Consider the following 14,732-nt stretch of genomic DNA (forward strand, 5'->3'; position numbering starts at 1 on the left):
TTTAATGTTTGTTTAATGTAGTTTCGGGAGCCTGCTGCCTTATGATGGACTGGCTTTATTTGCATAAAGTTGAGTCATGATTATGCAAATGTTGATACGGCGAATAGTGAGTATCATATCCTTCATCCAACACACGACCAGCTCCCTTGCTTTCCATAAAAAACAAATAGGATCCGTGAACTTACACATATATCAAAGGATTTTAAGTTTATTAATATCAAATATGTCGCTTATCCATATTTCACCAACTTCCTCACTGTACGTCCTCGGGGCCCCAGCAATATACATGCTTTGTGTGAATTTGGTCATCTGAGCGGTTCTCGAGATATGCAAAGAACACACACACACACACACACACACACACACACACACACACACATAAGGACAGCCATAGATTCCTTGATTTATTGTGACATGATGCTGCTAAAGCACCACCTCTAAGTTTTCCCATGCTCACTACGACATCAAATTCCCACTTGTTCACCAAATGTGGTTGTAATAGCACAAAGCCTTAAAGAAGTATATTCTTTTCTAATATAAGACCTGCGCCCATTATTTGAGCAAACTTTAAGGACTACAGCAAAAAATGTATGGAACATCAAAAAGAAAAAGAAGTTCCTTTTTGGCTTGGCCAAGACATGTTCTGTGCCACATTTGTTTACAATTGCTTAAGACGTGTACAATAAGCAGTAAAAAAAAAGATTTGGATGGAATTCAATGGCACGAAATCTAGATGCAAAGGAGCATGGCTTTCAATGGAAAGATTTGCAGCCAAGCTAACTGTGGGCTGAGAGGATTTGTTGCGTCAAGTTGTTCTAATGAAGAAGAGAGTCAATCAATAAAATGTTTCTGTCATGCTGGGAGCAACTGTGATCTGATCTCAAGCTGTGCACACGGCCCCAGTAATTTCCCACACAACAGAATGTCACAGTTAAGGGAGTAGTTTATCATGGTGACGAGTTGGAAGTGTGCAGGTTATTACAAACTGCTGCCTGCAGCCCTTCATCTAACACCTCGCTGCAGCTGCTCTCGCCTGTCCCATTGCTCCCCGCCATATTTAATCGTTCGGCTGGAGAAAAAAACCCCAAAAAATGACAATTTTCATGTTTTGTTGATTAATTTTTTAGCGATCAATGATCTCAGAGACAAATACATTGCATTTCCAGCTGCTGATTCATAATAAAGCAATCAGGTTGTTTGCCAGTCGAAGGCTTTTAATGTGAAGCAGCAGAAGCAGGACATGTTACAGCTGTGATAAAGCTGTAGAGTGAACAATAATCACTGAGGCTGATAACAAGGAGATAGAAGTACAGGCATGCAATGTTTCTTGTGAACACCTTGTTGAGTAAGTAGGTATTTTGAATCCGGCACAGGAATGGCGGACCCTGCCCGTAACAAAGTCAGGCCTATTTTCCCATGTTCCCTCAGCACCTATATATTTTCCCCCATCCAAATTAGGCCCTTGTGTCCCTCAAGTTCCCTCAGCATCTAACACTATCTGTTAACAGACAGTGGTCTAGCTAATACTCGTTGCCTTTGTTGGTTGGGTTGGTTAAGGTTAAGCATTAGGAGTGAGATTGGTTCGGATAAGAATATCATGGTAAGCAAATCAGAGGCAGACTAGGGAGGGTCATGCCTTTGCCATTGTAGAAAAAAAAGATTGCGACACTGAAGGTCTGTTGACGTCATTCCGTAGTAATTAGATGTTCTCTGCATGTGTGTTTGTTTTATTTTCTGAGCAATGGACCTTCGGAACAACAGGCATTTGTTTTTGGGATAGCAGGGTGTCGTTGAAATGGGATTTCGGACGAATGGGAGATTTTTCATAATATTGGAAATTCAGAATAATGGACCATCGGAACAATGTCGTGGCACCGGCAGATGTACTGATCTGAGGTTAACATAGGACTGAGTGAACATTGGCGTGAGTGAGCATAGGACTGAGTGAGCATAGGGCAGAGTGAGCATAGGGCAGAGTGAGCATAGTGCTGAGGAAACATAGAGCTGAGGGAAAATGGACACAGTCACGTCATTAACAATGTCACCTACTATAAAGAGTTAATTACTGATTATAAATAAATTGTTTTGCTTTTGCTAAACAAAATGCTGACCATTAATTGTTAGATGTTTGATGTCTTGGTATGTAAAATAATACAAATCTCAAGGATTATAATTTTAATTTATTAAAGGAAGTTTGTTACTGTTTATCACTGTAATAAATAGTGCTCATTCTGTAATACTAACGTTATTTAGGAATGTGCACCATGTACTTACAATGAGTTCATTTTCCTTTGCTTTTTAATGAGACCATACATATGCATATAAGCCGTATAGGTGAGGAAGTATTACTCCTTCATTTTGGATGTCATTTTAGTTTTTTTGCCCCCGGGGGATAGAGCCAGAAGTTAGCAGGTTAACAAAAGTAAACCTCACAAATGCTTTATTTTAAATGCTATGAATGAATTAGAAGGGGTTAAAAAAACGGTCTCCAAAGACCTGAGGAATGGTAATAATGCCTCTTCTACAAACAAAATGACACACATTGAACTAGCAACTAGCTTGTACCTGTCGTCTGTCAGGCTGTCAGAGTAGAAGAAGCCCTTTGGTTTTCTAACATTACGCTTTTATAAATGCAGATGCTTTCTACCAGGCACTCAGTGTAAATCAGCCTGGATAAGAATGTTCGCTAAATGCCTGACGGGTGTAACGTAGCAGCAGGGGGAGGGGGTAAAGGTAACACTGCCATACAAGCCCAGTTTCCAGCTCCTCCCCGAGCAGATCCACTGGCACATTGCTCAGGGGCACCTCAAAACTATTTACTAAGTCCAGAGTAGCTTCGGCAGATTTCCCCTGCCATAGCTGGGCTTTCCGAGTGTTGACCTTCCCCCCCAAACCCCCCAGCCTCCACACACACACACACAAACACCCCCAACCAGGCCTGATTAATGAAGGATGGTAAAGTGGATGAGACAGAAGAGGCAGAGGTTATTCTTCCTCTCCGTCTTACTTGCTCCCTCTGTTTCGCTGCATCTATGCGCCTACGCCACAGGCTACCCTATGTTATAGATGTTCACTAGTTGAAGCTTTCCCTCAACACTGATTAAAAGTTCATTTAATCTAACCTCTTTCTTTGTATCCGTCTCACTGATTTAGACTCTTTATCTCTCTTCATCCTTCTGCTGTCCCCAGGTTTTCCCAACCACTGAATGTTATGTGTCAGCACTTGAAGATGCGTCTTGGTTAAACCTGGGTTTTTGGTTGTGCATCAACAGGCATGACCGAGTGCACTGACTCCTGTGTGAAGTTTGCTCAGTCACAACTCACTTGGAGTTGTGTAGCTGTCTGAGGCTGTGAGATCTTTTTTTCCTTCTCTTCGTGCATTGCACCCACATACTGTATATGAAAAGTGGACGTAGTCATCGTGACGTCAGGCATTGGTTTGTGGACTGCTGTTTTAAAGCCTTGAGTTCGGCGATTTGGCCGTCGTCATCTTGGATTATGGCCGTCGCCATGTTGTTTTTTTTGCAACCGATAAACGGAAGTTACCATATTTGGAATGTGATGTAGAGATGCCAAATGTGTCTCTAGTAGCAGCAGTGACCTGTCAATCCCAGTGAGCCCGCCCTAAAGCATACTCTGCTTTATGGACTATTTGGCTCTAAATGGACCATCATTTACGAAATCAATATCACGCTGTATTGAAGATTTTAAACGACAGATTGAGACCATAAACTCATGTAATAAATCAAGAGAGAAGTAGAGTCATTTTCTCATAGACGTCTATACAACCAGAGGAGTTGCCTCCTGGTGGACATTAGAGAGAATGCAAGTTTTAAGACACTTCCCGGAAAAACTCACTTGATCCAATTCAAACTATGTCGTTACCACAGAACTTGTATATTTTATTGGGTTGATTGCAGGATTTTTGCACAAATATTCCGAAAGCAGGGGAGAAATCTGAGAGCAGACAATCCAAAAGCACACAGAATCTGGAGCGCAGGAAATCTGCGCAAGCAACAATATATCTAAGTGCAAGCATACAGTCGAGGCAGAAGTGGTGCAAATCTAAGCGCATGCGATCTTTGATTGCGAGGTAAGGGTTTTGAGGGAAAGGACTGCACAATCTGAACATGAAATCAATGAGTCATGCACTCAAATTAAACGACCACGCTCGTGAATAAAGATAGGAAAAAAGTTCCTTATTCCAGTTACTAAAATATCCTCCCAGCAAAGGTCCAAACCTCATAAAGTCCAGCCATCTCCAGCCATCTCGCAATATCACACAAAAATCCATCTTTTCAGGTTTCAAGTAATACATTTGTGTCTGGACCAATCAGCGTCGTGAGTCATGGATTAGGTGTCCCTGACACGACGGGATGGAGAGTCAGCTCAGTGGAGACTCCTTAATATGTTAGCATACATGCTGCAATAGAATCCGTTATATCAGAACCGAATATTTCTTCATTGAAAGAAGAGCAAAGAATGTCTCTGAAGGCTTTTCTTCATCGAAAATATATTTGTGCCCTTCTCTCAACTGGATCTGCCAATAAACCTCTTATCACAGCCATTGACCTTTTCTAAGCGGTTTCCAATGACTGCTTCTCAGATTGTCTGAAAAGAGGTTAATAGCCTTCCCTTACGTCTACAATCAACATGCGTTTCCATATCATTTCATCAATATTTATTGCAATTTTCAAAGTAGGCTTTCAACATCCAGACAAATTTAACTTGTTAAAGAAAATCTATTGTTATCATTATTAAATTGAGTTGTAGCACTGTGTACTCAAGCCCTGCACTTCAAGAAAAAAACAGACAGAATCTTCTGGATGAAATAATTCAAATGTGCCGCTTTTAGAAAACAGTGTAAACAGAGCTTTGAGCAGCCCATTTTCTCTTCATTTTCTATTCTTATTATTTTAATTTTTTACATGTTTTTCTACTTCTGTTCCTTTTGCGAGCAATGGGCCTGTGATTGCCCTGCTAGTAGTTTGAATCTTAGCTTGACTGGAGTTACTGCAGATTAGTGAGCCTGGAACTCTTCTTGGTTTCAACAGAGGAGAAAGCTAACTCACTGATGTAAGTCTCTCCAAACATGGTCAAGGTGTTTAACGTTACTTTGGTTGCACCGGGGAAAACTCAGATACAGTCTGTAGCCAGAAAGTGGCAGGGTCAGTTGCTTCATGCTCCATGCTGTTACCTGGACTCTCACCTAAGTACATCTCAGATGTTCACACATTGTACATGCCCGGACGCAACCTGAGGTTCTCAGGCAAGGCTCTGAAAGTCATTCCACAATCTAAGCTAAGGTCCAAGGGTGACGGGACCTTTTCTGTTAGGGCCCACTCTCTGGAATAACCTCCCTGAGGAGATCAGACAGGCAAGCTCCTTGACCTCCTCATTTCTGTTAGGATTCCCGTCTGCTCCTAGTGTGTGCTCCTCTGTTTTTTTTTCCTCTGTCTGTTTTGTTATGAAGGGCCATGTGCTTATGTTTTGTTTTTGTGTCAGCCAGTTTTCACCCCCGTGTCCCGCCCACGACCACGCCCCTCGCCTCAGCTGTGGCTCATTCCGATGATCGCCACCGGCTGTGTTAAATACCACGGCGTTTCGCCGACGAGGCGTCAGTCCGTCCGGTTACCAGTCTGGCCTCCCGTCACGTAAGTCTGAACACCGATTCAGTGAAGATCGTTACCCCTCTGTTTGTCTTCTGTTCCTCTGCCACTCAGCGCCGAAGCCCTGTGCCTGTTCTTTTACTGTGTCGGACCTCGGGCCTCCACACAGGCGCGCCGTCCTGTTCCTCCAGACCGTGTCCAAGAGAGATACGGTCGAGTTTCCCTCCCGTCTCCGGAGGCTGCCTGTTCCGGCATCGGTTGAGTTTCCCTCCCGACTCCGGTGGCGAAAAGGAGTGACTTTTTGTCCACCGGACAATTTGCCGTTGAGTTTGTTTGTTCTTTGTTTTCCTGCATAATTGAAAATAAAGTCCTTTGCTGGATTAAACCTGCTGTGTGGCGTGCGTTTGGGTCCACCTACTACACCATCCCATAACAATTTCAATCTTGTTCTATGTCACTTTAGCACTGTGTAACCACTTTGTAACCCTTGTTTTGAAAAGTTCTGTATGAATAAAGTGTATTCTTATTTATTTTATTTGACCTCTCTTTGTGCCGTTGTCTTCATCAAACTGTCGGTTAACGACCAATTTTATTTGTTCAATTGAGTGGAGCCATTGCTCCGTAAAGATTATTACTACTTCTCATTCATCATAAATTGCTCAGGGGTCACTTGATCCGAACTGCGGTCCACCATTTTGTGATGCCTGTTATAGAGTATAGGCATGTATATGTTTTGAAGCTTTTTTGCCTGTGCCTCAGTCTTTGTTGATTCCAACAAGGATTGCATTACTTGGTTCCACTCACTATGGAACTGGTCTTTCCTCCTGCCGTGGCTCTGTCATACATTGAATGTGTTGAAATTACATTGACTGTCTTGTAATTCTGTTATGCTGTTCAAACCTCTGACATCTATTGCACTTCTGTCCATCCTGGGAGAGGGATCCTCCTCTGTTGCTCTCCCACAGGTCTCTTCCTCTTTTCTCCCCGTTAAAGGGGTTTTTCTGGGGGAGTTCTTCCTGTTCCGATGTGAGGGTTCCGGGACAAGATGTCATGTGTACATATTGTGAAGCCCTCTGAGGCAAATTTGTAATTTGTGATTTTGGGCTATACAAAAATAAATTGAACTGAACTATACGCAAGCGTAATCTAAACTGATATTAACAAAACCTCCCTGTAGAAACTTAACATGTGATATCAGATATATCCATGTTTTCATATAGTAAGTCAAGAAGAAAAGAGAAAATTGTTCGTGCTCAGTATTCTTTGAGTCGCCCAAGGCTGTAAGAATATCATTGTTTTATAATCTCAATTAACTCCTTGTCAATGGCTTATCGGATCTCAATCTTCCTGCTTTCCTTGACTTGTGAGTCTAAGTGTATTGGAATGATGGATGGCATAGGTTAATATTTCACCAAAAGGCATCGGCTGACCAGAGATGGGCAAAAATACATCAAAATGTATTTTGATACAAAATACAAAATACCCCCAAATAAATGATTACAACAAAATACAAAATACTGGTGCCAGAAAATGTAACAAAATACATGTATTTTGTATTTAAAATATAGGAAATACTTTTTTCTGGATTTTCTGTTTTCTCACAATGTGGTATAGCAGAGCATTCAGGTTTATATAATGTACACAAAGCTCTGGTGAACCCCACAAACAGGAAGAACAGTCACGGAATGTCAGTGTAACTTAGCAAAGCTATTACAAGACAACTTGATTATGTATATATATATATTTTTATTAATGGGACTTAACAGCCCATAAACTTTGGCTTTGTATCAACAAGAACATATTTATCACATACGACATACAAGCTCCCAATCTCCCTCTTCCTATAGCTAGCTACTCGACTGATAAGCTAACTTGCTAAACACTGGCTATATGCACTAGCCTAGACAGCATGCTAGAGTCATTAGCATGTTAGCATTGATCGCTAGCTTGATATTATAACCATCACCATGTATATACAATAGGCTATGTAGCCAGACCCAGACATAAGTTATACATCAAGCTAGTTGACATCTGTCACTCAGATACAATATTTAACTTGACAGACAATCCGTTGAACTTGAAGATCTGAAGACTGAACTCGTGAACTGTTTTTTGATTCGTGGAGAAAGTATTTTGAGTATTTTAAATACAAAATTACTCCACTCTGAAGTATTTTGTTACAAATTACGTTCGACTTTTAATCGGCCCTATCAAATACAAATTACAAAATACTCAAAAGTATTTGAAATACGTATTTCAAATACAAGTAATAGAAATACTGCCCATCTCTGTCGGCTGTACTGTGTAATGTTGGCTCAGCAGACTTCTGTTTGTGTACAGAGGATGCACTTTAACACATGAATGCCCCGAACATTCATTTCTATCCTGGAACATATTATTTTTCAAAGGTTCTCAGACGGTCTCTACAAGGATGTCTATTGAAAAGCGACCAATCAATAAGCGGGAAGAACTCTTTCTCCCACAGCCAGAGAGCAGAGTCGTCAGACTGGAGCTGTTGAGGTGAAGGAGGCAGCGAGATGGAAAGCCCTTGTGTTTGCCATCTCTCCTTTCTATACATTTTTTTTCTCTGCTGTCACTGCCCTTGGTACTTCAGTCCTTAATTGATTCATAACTGTGTTTTCTCACCTTGGTCGTCACCATAGCATTTCAAAACATAAGTCATGTTCCACACTGATTTATCAAGGACAGTTAGTCTATATCATTTGAACCAAAGCCTCAATGTTGTTCTCTTTCAAAAGAACAATGTTGGCTAGTGATAGACATGTGGATTTTGCGGAACTGTTTATTTAAGGTCTCAAGTATTTCTCCAAGACGTCCTGCCTGACATTAAGCAAAATAGAAGAGTCAACAGAAGGTAACTGCAGCAAATTTATGCAGCTCATGGAATCAGTTTAAATAGAATTAGTGACTTATATTTCTCAAAAATAGTAAAAAAATACTGGTACATGGGAGTTAGCATGAATTCAAAAGCTTTGTACAGTGCCTATTCATCTAGATTATAAATTGCTTCCTGAACCGTTACAAACAGCAGATGGATTGATATGCATGTAATGATTTGGTAACAATGGAAATGAAGCCTTCTGTACTGCGACTAGTCTCATAAAAAGGTGTACACCTCACGTAATATTGCTGTACAAGGTGCCTCTTTTTAATTCCGTCTTTACCTGTTCTACCTGTTTGTAACACACACTTGATTTGCAGTCTAATAATAGTTTTTTTTCCTGAGCTCTTTGTCACTCCAAAGAACATAAACAGACACATAAAAAGCATAAAGTATAGTGTGACCTGCTGTCAGTCACTGGTTTCTGAATTCCCTCACGTGGGTACTGATGATGGTTGATGATGCAGGATGACATCACCAATTAACGCTAACAATTTCTGGTTTGTTGGTAAAAAAAAAGTCTGTATGAACGAACCGGACCAAATTAAACCAAAAACAGCTGTGAAAGCGCCCCAACATGTTCCACTGACATAACGACAGAGATGTTAGGCCCTCCAGGCTCACAGCAGATTGTGCCAGCAGTCCGGGTCGGATTATTTCCTGGGGCCCTGGGCAAAAATGTGTTGTTGTTCGCCCACTGACTCCTGTAATGGTAAAAAATATATATCAGTATCATGAAATGGTTTAGAAACATTTGACAGCTTAGAAGAACAGATAAGTTTTATGTAAACATGGGTTTACGACCAGACCATATACTGAGTGGTACTGTTTTCCTTTAGGGGGTCGTAAAGACAGACACAGGAAGGTGAAAGGGGTCACACTGGGGAATGTTAAATGTATCTGACAATGAGATCAAGGGAAAATGGGAGATCAGATAAACCAGAGTGAGACATCCTTGACTGATCTAAAGGAGGAGACTGTTTCTGCTGTAGTATATAGTGTGTGAAGGTTTGAACTAGTGTTGAAGAATGCTCCCAGCAGACTCTGTGTGAAGAGCTGTGTTGGAGATTCTCCCTCTTGCAAGAGAATAAATGGAACAGGACAACATGGAATGATTTGGAGACTTGGATTATTTTGATTTGCGAATAACACTCTCTTCTCCCGATTAACATAGAAATATTCTACGACACTCCCTGAACACAACTGCTGCTCTTACATTCCCATTAGTTCTCATGAGCCCAGTGCACACAACAGACCCACCTCTTCTCCTCTGCAGGAAAGACCTCAGGTTTTGGGTTTAGTCACAGGGCTCTTCTACACAAAACTAGTTCATAATGACTTACTTTTGGTATAGTTATTTTTGGTGCAGATTCCTTGACACATTTACAATGAATCAAAAGACGGAGAAGACTGGAGGAGGGACAGAGGACAGAGGAGAGGCCCTGAGAGCTAATAGGGCTGTTTGGGGTCAGCTGTGCCTTTCAGAACGCGAATTTTCACTCGTAGACAAGTCACAGAAAAGATATTTGCAAATGTGTACATTGATATTTACATAAATACAATGACAGCTGGAAACTTGTAATTCAAAATGTACTGTTATCATTTTTTTGCAATTTGTGAAATTTGTGTTCAGAGACACCAGAGAGACCAGAGAGACCAGAGAGACAAGAGACACCAGAGAGACCAGAGAGACCAGAGAGACCAGAGACACCAGAGACACCAGAGAGACCAGAGAGACCAGAGACACCAGAGAGACAAGAGACACCAGAGAGACCAGAGAGACCAGAGACACCAGAGACACCAGAGAGACCAGAGAGACCAGAGAGACCAGAGACACCAGAGAGACCAGAGCCTTTAACAAGAATGAACAGACTCTTATAGGTTAATTCTTCACACGGACAGTTTAACACCAGTAGGTCTCACATGTTCAGAGACCGTGACGATTATTAAAAGCAGTAATATGAAGCAACACTACGAGACAAAGAACAACTCTTTTGAGCAAACGTATCCGCTCACATCTGAAATGAAGACACAGAAAATAAACCTCAGAGTCCAGTATGATCAGAATCTAACACATGAATTCACTGTTCAATGATGATGTTACCAGAGAGAATAGAGCTGAAACAAGTGGGTTAATAATCACAGATAAAGTCCATGCTCACTAATTTCTCTTTTTAGAAGGTTGGAAAAATATAATATTGTGGCTTTTTATTGACATCACTTCAACCTGAATGAACTGAATTTAAAGCTGCAGAACAATTCAATGAAATACATTTTACTAAAATGAATTACTTTATTTTAAGATGCACATTTTTCAAAAGCTTTCTGTTATGTAATTTATTCTTTACTGCAGCCATTATTTTACTTAAAATGAGAAGAGCATTTATTTATGTATTTCTATGTATTATTTATAATCCATCCAGTTAAATTTCAAAACTAATAATAATAATTTTTAAATATAATTGATGTGTACTTTCTTTACTTGATTTGACAGTTGTTGACTCCACAGAGACATTGTTACTACTGCTAGGCTTCTTCTATATGGCACTAAATAGCGCAAGTTAGATATTATTGTAATGTTCCGGACCTTTGCCCGAGGAGATTCTCTCAATCTGGACCTTTTGGAATTTTAATTGAATACCCCTGGAATAGAGCAATGAGAACATGCACCAGAATGTACTGCACTAGATAGTTGTTTTGCTCCAGTTGTGAGTGTAATTTAGTGTTGATGCTGTAAATGCAATCTCAACCATGAACCGCAATGACCATGGCTCATGTGCAGCTCGGGACTTTTGCTGCATGTCATCCCCATCTCTCTCTCTCTCTCTCTTTCCCTCATTTCCTATCATCTTTGTACGGTCCAGGCGGAAACTTAGCATCTGAAGAGTACAACAAATGCAGAAGTGCCTTATACTTGCATTCCTTCTAATGTCCACCAGGGGGCGACTCCTCTGGTTGCAAAAAGAAGTCTGATTGTATAGAAGTCTATGAGAAAATGACTCTACTTCTCTCTTGATGTATTACCTCAGTAAACATTGTGAGCATGAGCTTATGGTCTCAATCTCTAGTTTCAAGTCTTCTTTAGTGTTTTCCTCTTGCAACTTTAACCCTTTCACAGTGTTTTTTCAGTTCATGAAAGTTTATAGTAACATTTTGGTTGCCTAACAATGTCTTATTCAGCGTTCGGTTGTACTTAGCGCCACCCTCTCATATCCCTTCTGGTTGCAAAAAACAGCCAAAAATCAAGATGGCGACAGTCAAAATGTCAAACTCGAGACGTCAATGGATAACGTCACGGTGACTACATCCACTCCTTATGTACAGACATATAGTCTATGGTACAATCACTAATAAATAAAGGGATAATATATGCAAAATATTCTTCATGAAACAATCAAGCGGGATGGCAAGACCTTTAATTTAATTCCTTTTCAGATTCTGGGTCAATTTTTTTGATGAATTCAAAAACAGCATGGTGTTCTTTTTTTCCAGACTGCGCCAAAGCAATCAGAATTTGATACACCTCTGATTGGCTTCTTCTCCATAGCAACGGCAGCAGGGGCTCATGGGCATTGTGTTAATTGGAGCCGTCTGCTGTGCCAAACATGAATACGACATGATTCCTCAAAAAAACTAAGTCGAAATAATGAACACTGATAGCGATAACATAGACTTGTAGCATTCTGACAAGTCTGGAAACTGGAGATTTTCTATGTTAAGGAACATATCAGTATTAGAAAACTTGAATTTACCATGGGGGGAAACAGTACAGCAACAGAGTCATACACACTCACCACTCTGCTGCTTTGAGATTATCTTTTATTTAATTTCCTGCTCAGATATTTCCCACTTCCAGCAGACAGTAAAGCCGGTAGGACGATACACGATTCAGGTGTATTACAAAATACACAACCCTTCCCCCGCATTCAAATCCAAGAAGGACAGAAACAATTCAGCCAGAAAATCTCTTTGATGGGTTTCTAAGGTTTATTCTTGGTGTTAGGATTCATAAGCAATGTTGGATCGCTTCCAATGTAACCACAGAGCCGCACTTGAATAGAATGCAATTGAATTAAACTGACAGATGAGAGCAGTTTAGTTCCAACAATCATGTTTCTGTTTTTTTGCTCAGCTTCCTGCTGTTCCTGCGTGGCTGATAAAGAGCAGCGACTGTGGGAAAAACATGCATTTATTAGCACACTACATGGAGCCTGTGATGACTCAATGCCTAAATCAATAAATGCCTCGTCTATTCACCTACGCTCCGATTAACAGTATTGTTACGCTCACACAGGGCACAATCTCCCACGTGAATTTTACTCAAAAGCAGCCGCATGAATTCATTTAAATGCTTCCAAGTGCACAGTGCACGCACATAAACACACAAACACAAGAACAACACTTGCTTATAAAACATTTAATTTCATACACAGAGCAGGTGTGTGACAGTGGTGCAGCGTTAGTCTCGCTTGGGGCTAAACTGACTCAGTGGAGTTCCAGTGATTAGATGGAGCCGGGGGCAGTGAGACAGACGGGGCTGATAGCTGATCCCTGGGTTTAGACTGAGCCCTCTGAGAGAGGGGCGCAGAGTGGGGGTTGTATTATACTCAAGGGGTAGACGTTTATGTATTCACAATGATCGGCACAAGCCTTGTTATCATAAACTATAAACTAAAATGTAAAAAATGCTGCTAAAACTCTGGGAGACGGTCAAGATAAGACTGCTATCATCATAAACATGCTTTTTAAATGTACATGGACGATGGATGTGTGGAAGATCTACTTCTTCATCCTCTCGTGTTGTACTGAGGACAGGATGGACGCTACAGTGACTTACTATCGCCTCTCGAGGTACAACGTGGTATTACAAGACAAGACGATGTGAAGCTTGCTTTTGAGATCATGGGTGCCACACAGTTAAGAACACAGTCTCAGATTGGTCGACAGACTCAACCCAAGGCATCATGGGATTGCTAGAGTGGCTAATAACAATTATAACTGTTTTAAACCAGAAATATTGGATTATTAATCGCAAAAAAAAACAACCATCAAGTGTTGGCTTAATTATTATGGATTTATTTTACAAAGTTTAAAAAAAGACTGTATTCCATAGCTTCTGATAGGGATACGATCGCACCAACGCGCTCATCTAAAGAGCACAACAGCTTTCTGCTAAAAGTAAGTCTCACGCTCAGAAATACTAAGTATGTTCTATACAACATACTTTGGTTAAAAGCGCTTTAAAACTGCTGTAACACTACATGTCATTTGCCCATTCACACCACTCTATACGCTGATGGTGCCATCTGTCCATCAGAACTACTCTAATTCATTAATACACCCATTCATACACTGTTGCCCAAGGCCAGACGCCTACAATAAGTTGACTTTAAGTTATAGTGTAGTTGTATTTTATCATCTTAAAGCAAATTGGTTTGTTTGGAAAGGGAATGTGCAGCAGCAGTAAATAAATCAATACGCATTATAAAATGTATATAAACATTGTAAATTGGCACAGAACATAAAGTACCGATCCTGATCTATGATCTGTAATATTTTGTTTATTTACCATAATTTCTAGTAACTTTATGAAACAAATGTGTTATTGATGTGCTTGTTAACCCGAACAATGACATGATGTCTGGCAGAGAGAGAGAGTAGAGCGGCTGTAGAGGTGGTAGAATGCTGGCAGTCCTCGTGTCAAGCACAACTCTAAACATACTATCCAAATGTGGGACATACGTTATGCTTTGTTGGACATGTTTCATGTTTGGCTTCAAGGACATTGTTATTCTTGGACAAACAGTTTCTCAAGGAAACTTTTCCAACTGGTCTAGTCTGAAAAGTGTGTTTTATTGCAAATGCAAAAGTTCCTTTTCCAAAAAAAGGTGTTGGAAAACATGGGGTGGTCTCATTATCGGAGTTGTCTCTAAAGTTTACCCTGAGCTCAGAAATGAAGAACACAGTGGCCGGTCACCAAACCATGAATTAAGATTCAAACGAGAGAGAAAATAAGCAGGATGCTGATGGATGGAGGAGAGGAGGAGAGGGTTATGGAGGGATTAGCAGATGACTTGGATCCAAACTAAAGGTCAGTGAGGATCAAACGCTGATCCTCAACCCTCTGTGTACTGCTGCCAACCTGTGTGTGTGTGTGTGTGTGTGTGTGTGTGTGTGAGTGGCCTGCAGTCCTTTCTGGAAATCTGGAGTCCCTTCGCTTT

Source organism: Pholis gunnellus (assembly GCF_910591455.1).
Source record: "Pholis gunnellus genome assembly, chromosome: 9".
Lineage (NCBI taxonomy): Eukaryota > Metazoa > Chordata > Actinopteri > Perciformes > Pholidae > Pholis > Pholis gunnellus.